The sequence below is a fragment of the Phragmites australis genome, chromosome 7 (assembly GCF_958298935.1).
Source record: "Phragmites australis chromosome 7, lpPhrAust1.1, whole genome shotgun sequence".
Taxonomy (NCBI): Eukaryota; Viridiplantae; Streptophyta; class Magnoliopsida; order Poales; family Poaceae; genus Phragmites; species Phragmites australis.
Window position 1 is genome coordinate 9,959,259 of NC_084927.1, and position 6,355 is coordinate 9,965,613.

At 39.3% G+C, this 6,355-nt stretch overlaps 1 long non-coding RNA gene across 1 annotated transcript; it reads right to left on the reverse strand.

Moving 5' to 3' along the window:
* Positions 1–2,139: 2,139 nt before the first annotated feature.
* LOC133923436 (uncharacterized) lies at positions 2,140–3,232 on the reverse strand. The gene is made up of 3 exons (XR_009910621.1): positions 3,136–3,232; positions 2,977–3,054; positions 2,140–2,194 (listed from the first exon to the last, which is right to left on the reverse strand). It is a non-coding gene; the product is annotated as an uncharacterized LOC133923436 (long non-coding RNA).
* Between the last annotated feature and the right edge of the window lie 3,123 nt (positions 3,233–6,355).

Genomic DNA, 6,355 nt, shown 5'->3' on the forward strand with positions numbered 1-6,355 from the left:
TGTTGATGCGGTAGAATTTTTTTATTTTAGGTTAGCATAGCCAGCCCGTTCCCCTACAGGAAGAGACTGAGTTCTACATGATTTAGGGTTCGGGTGGTCTCCGGCGGTGACTTCAAGTTCCATTCGAAATCCAACCGAGCTCGGGAAGAGATAACGCAGTGAAAAGATGTTGTGATGTTCATGGAGCACACATGATAAGGTTCTAGAGGGGATCCTAGTCTATCTCATTTCAGTTTTGTCACATTTGATTTGGCCGATGGGTTAATCTCCTTTTTGATTTTGGAAACACATCGAGCTCTGAGTAATCTTGCACATGCTTCGTCTTTGATTTGGTCTCTTGAACTCATCTAGAAGGTCCTAAGGTGGAGTCTGACTTCGACTCGAAAGATCGAGCGTGGCTCCCTATGTTGCTGTTGTGGTTTCGGACGAGGAGTAGAAATCGGGAGACGACGATGTGCTTCATGGGTCGGACATCACGCACATTGAACCAAAGTCCATCGGGCCGGAAAAGAAAGGAGAGGGATAAGGGAGAATGGCTGAGGCTGAGATGTCAGCCCAAATGGCTTTCTCTTTTTCTTTCTATTCTATTTCTTGTATTCTCTTGTATATACTTGTATATATATACATTATATACTCTATACAACTATATATATTAGCTCAAATAAGCAATCCACAAACAATAATTTGTTTATATATATATATATACTTATATATTCTCATATAAAGAAAATAGCCTTTTCATATATATATATTTATACACACATACACATACTCATATATGTATGTATATAAGCATGTATATATATATATACTTTAGGATTTGTTTAGTTTTGCAAAAGTCTTTATTTTCTTTATAGAAGTGTTGACGATTGTTAAATCGCTGGTCTAATGAACTTGTTGAAGAATAGGAGGATGCTTTGAGTAGACGAATCACAATGGAAACATATAGGGGTTTTTAGACAGGTTCATGTTTCCCTGTGGATAATAACCCTACATCCTGCTTGTCTTGTGTTGATCTGAGCTTGTTACAAGAGAGTGTGGCTAACTAGGAGAGTCTAAACCTTGTCAATGACTTCTTCCTCGGCTTTTGTTGGCTTGTATGGGCTTGTAGAACTTGTATCCCTTGTGACGACTTGTTCTGGCTTGTTCTCCGTATGGTGTCGTATGTCCTCTAGACTCTTTCTGTAACACCCCAGACTACAAAACCTTGGATGCCACTAAACTACGCAACCTACAGCTTGTCATAGAAAAAAAAACAACAGCATCTTCTCTATAAATTTAAGCATCGTGGAAGCAATAACATAGATAAACAAGATATGTAGAATATCACATTGACAGATAAAATCATCCTGACATGAACCAAGAGCAAAATATTAAGTTTAACATCACCACTACTCTTTAAACTTCCAACGAACGACCCTAAGGACTAGACTTTGTTTATTATTACAGCACAAGATAAAAAGTATAGACATGAAGTGCAAAACATACTGCTACATCCCAATCCCTTCATGACATGCATCGAGTACCTGGAAAGAGTAATGCAAGGGTGAGATTGAAATATCAACAAGCAAAGTTGTTTTTACAAGCTATTTAAATCACAAGTTGATTAAGCATCGATTTAATATTGGACTTCTCAAGACATAAGGCATGTTAGGATAGTATCAACAATATTAAAAAATAATCTCGAATAAAGGTCACAACCACAGGTATAACTTCATATCCACAATAACATATAAATGTTATTAACTTCCATGAATGCATATGAATGCAATGATATATCTTCTTTTACATCGCACCCCTCCTCGGGCAACGTACGATATATACCGGTACTGTCGTGATCTTTACGATATAACTTCCAATGCATATGCAAATGCAAGTGCACATGGCAGCAATATGCTGCGATTGTACTAAGGTGTACCACCAATAATACCTCAACTTCATTCTCAAGTTGAACAACAACATAGTTCAACAAGAATTGTAGCAACATAAAGATAGACATAAGGCAATGATTAACCATGCTTAAAGGTAAAGAACATCATAGAATTCATATCATAGTCAAATTTTTCATGGTTCTGAAATGAAGGTGTAAGTGATGAAAATAGCAAGTAAAAACAGTAGCAACACCATAGCTACGTTTACTTGCCTTCAACTGATGATAACGACGAACTTCAAGTATGAGACGAAGCACCACCACCTAAACACAACTATAACTCAGTACAAGCACTCCTCATAACATGCAAACACATAAAACAAAGCGTTTCTACGCCCGAAACCCTCAATCAAGCAATACCGACCCAAAAAACAGCACACACGCATTAGATTGACAGGAGCAGCAGTACTTCTCTTTTTCTTATCTATTTTTCTACCACATATATGATAATAAATAAATACATTTTAGGAAACTAAAGAACAAGGGCTACAACTTTCGTTGTGACGACATAATTTTCCCATGCCTCTAAGGTTTCCTAAATGACATATCAAAACAACTCGAGAAACTTGTCGTCAATTTCAAACAACAGCCACTAAAAACTGTTTATTTCTAGAAATACTCAACGAGAAAATATAAACTTTTGTGGACAAGTAGATCATAACACAATCTTAAACTTTTATATAATTTAGATCTACACAAAATGTCATTAACATGGCATAAACAAGTTCTGAACTTTTTGATGACAACATGACAAACAGGCAACTTCAGATAGCAAAATATCCTAAACCTTGCGGGCAAACAATCTGAAATTCACACAGAAGCTAGATTTCATAGTTAGCTACAACCTTCTAGTTCATCATTTTTGCAGGAAAAATCATCTAAGACCCCAAAACGATGATTTCGTCCACACTGCGCACCCAGAAAAATTTCTGCAGCTAACCTGAACCATTAACAACAGACTTCCAGGGAGATTGAGCCCTAACCTCAGGATTAAAAACGAACTTTTAAACCCCAAAAGAAAACAGCAGCCAAGATTGGATCAATACCTATGCGAGAATCACAAATTCGTTCCCCTTCCCTGCATGCCTCCCCCAGCCATGAAGCCTGCCCTTGCCATCACCAAGCTGCACCAAAAACATGGTGCCACCACCATAAACAGGGAGGAGAAGCTCAGCCTTGGTGAAAAAGAGGAGAGCAGCGCCCACCTTGGATTGGAGAGGAGTTGCAGCAGCAAGGGGGCACCACCACACCAGGGAAGGAGAAGGGGCTGCAGCAGCAAGATAGAATAGGATTGGCTGGGTGGAGAGGGGGAGAGCCAAGGGGAAAGGGGTGCGTGGGCCTTTGGGGAGGGGCTGGGTTAACCGGCCCAAGCCCAGGTTGGCTCAGCCCACTCCCAGAGTAATGTTTTTTTTTCTATTATTTACTACTGCTATTTTGCTTCAATTCCTTCTCTTTTCTTTTCCGGCGAGAGCAATTCAACACCGGAAATTGGAAACAACGACCTCTCCAAAAAATTTTAGGGCGTTACACTTTCTTCCTATTATTGGAGATAGACTTTCTTGGGTATGGAACGTCTGCGAGTTGTTTCCTTTCTTCCAGGGATCCCCTTCCCAGAGATAAAGATATGCTCCGAGGATTATAGGACACCTGAGGTACTCGAATATGGTAACTATCCATTATTCATCATCAAAAGTTTTTATTTCTTTTGTGTTTTTGAATGTTGTTACAAAACCTACCCCCTTACGTGAATCTCTTCCTCGAGATTCGGGTTGGTCTCCAAACAGATGAGGAAACTCTGCCTTTACCTCTTCTTCTTATTCCCATGTTGACTCCTCCTCAGTATGGTGACTTCACTGTACTTTGCACATATGTATGACCTTTCTCCTAGTCACACGCTTTGATGTCTCTAGAATCTTAACTGGGTATTCTAAATATCAGATTCTCTTGAGGATCCACATCTTCATAGGGCAATTGTTCCTCTGGCACTCTTAAACATTTCTTTAACTATGATATGTGGAACATATCATGCACATTCTCTAGCTTAGGCAGCAATTCAAACTGATAGGCCACTTGTTTACGTCCTCTTAATAGTGAAACTTTTGAGATACATGTAATCTCCAATCTCGAAGGCTTACTCCAGACGATGGTCATATGCATATATCTTTTGTCTAGACCGAGCTATCTTTAACTTTTCTCATATTGCCCATACTTGCTCTTTAGCTTCTTTAAGTATCTTGGGGTCCAAACACTTGCCTTCTCCAGTTTCACTCCAATGTAGAGGCGTTATACACTTCCTTCCATATAATGTCTCGAATGGAGCCATTTGTAAACTAGATTGGTAACTATTGTTATACGAGAATTCTACATAGGGTAGATTCTTGTCCCAACTGTTACTATTGTGGCTTTGTATCTGTCCATCTGTCTGTGGATGATATGCCAAGCTAAAATTCAACTTCATATCAAGAGACTCAATTAGGTTTTGCCAAAACCTTGAGGTAAATTGGGTACCTCGATCGGACACTATCCTCTTCGAAACTTCGTGTAAGCACACAATCCTTCACATATATAACTTTGCTAACTTAACCCCATTATAGGTAGTCTTAATGGGATGAAATAGGCTACCTTAGTGAGGCGATCCACAATAACCTATATAGAATCACATCCTGACTGGTGTGTGGTAAACTAACTATAAAGTCCATACCAATTTATTTGCATTTCCATTCAAGATTCTTTAATGGTTATAGCAAACCGGCTGGTTTTTGGTGTTCTACTTTCACACTTTGGAATATATCACACACTGCCACATACTCGGCAATTTCTTGCTTCATACCAAGCCACCAGTAGCGATCCTTCAGATCTTGGTACATATTAGTACTGCCTGGATGAATAGAATAAGCTAACTCTTGAGCCTCTATTAGGATTATCTCCTTGAGCTCCTTCTAGTCTAGTACACAGATACGGTTGCCAAACCATACTGTGCCTCTCTCGTCTTCCAAGAACTTTGGGGTCATGCCTATTTTGATATTTTGCTTGATCCCCTCGATATTTTCATCGTACGCCTATCCTTTTCAAATGTTCTCATCCAATGTATGTTCCACTTCCATGGTCACTACCTCTATGTCTACCACAAGCCCTAGGTTAAGTCACTGGAATTCTTCACATAATGCTGGTTGAGCTTCTTGTAGCACTATCATGTTGCAATATGCCCTCTGACTTAACACATCTGCGACAATGTTAGCCTTTTAACACGTCTGCGACAATGTTAGCCTTTCTGGGATGATAATGAATTCCCACATTGTATTCCTTTATTAGCTCTAACCATCTGCGTTGTCTCAAGTTGAGATCCGTTTGCGTGAATATATACTTCAAGCTCTTATGATCCGTATATATCTCACATCTTTTACTGATGAGGTAATGTCTCCATATCTTCAAGGCATGTACTATGTTTGCTAATTCCAAATAATGGGTCGGGTAGTTCTTCTCATGAATCCTTAACAATCTTGAGTCATATGCTATGACTTATCCTTCTTGCATCAAAACACATCCAATATATTGTTGAGATGCATCACAATATATGTCGAAGTTCTTCCGGATATTAGGTAACACTAGCACTAGGGCTGTGGTCAACTTCTTCTTAAGCTCTTTAAATCTCACCTCACAAGCGGCAGCCCATGCATACTTCTTTTCTTTCTTGAGTAACTCTGTGCATGGCTTGGCTATCTTCAAGAATCCTTCTATGAAGCGATGATAGTATCTGCCTAAACAAAGGAAACTTCATACTCCTGTGACACTAGTAGGTGATTTCGAATTTAGCACATCTTTCACCTTACTTGGGTCCACTGCAACTCTTCTAGCAAATATGATATATCCAAGGAACAACACTTCCTTTAGCTATAACTCACACTTATTGAACTTGGCATACAACTGATGTTCTCTAAGGTTTCCCAAAACTTTCCTTAGGTCATCCTCATGTTCTGATGAGGACATCACTCCTTCGATACACACAAGGTGAACTTGTTCCTCGTTGTTCATATTTTCTTGGTAGAGCATGGGATGTTACTGAATTCTTGTGATATTTTGTTGCTTAGGAATATGAGAGAATCACCATAACCTAACTTGGAAATCACCCCTCGAAGGCCAAGTCTATTCGTACTTCAAGTTGTTCTCAAATCGGACTCCAAATTCAATTCGGAGTCTTAGGACATCACATCAATAAAATAGGCATTCTTTCTTATGTTCTTGATTGTCTTGCAGGAAAATCCTTCTTACAAAGGTCAACCACATTTTGGCGTGGTGGATAGCCATGTATTAGTGGTGTAGTGGTTGCAAGGGTTCCCGATCTGTTCTAGTCAGAGCCTTTGGATCGTCTGTTAAAACTCCACCAATCGACTTATCACATTACCTTCGGAAGATCGGACAATATTT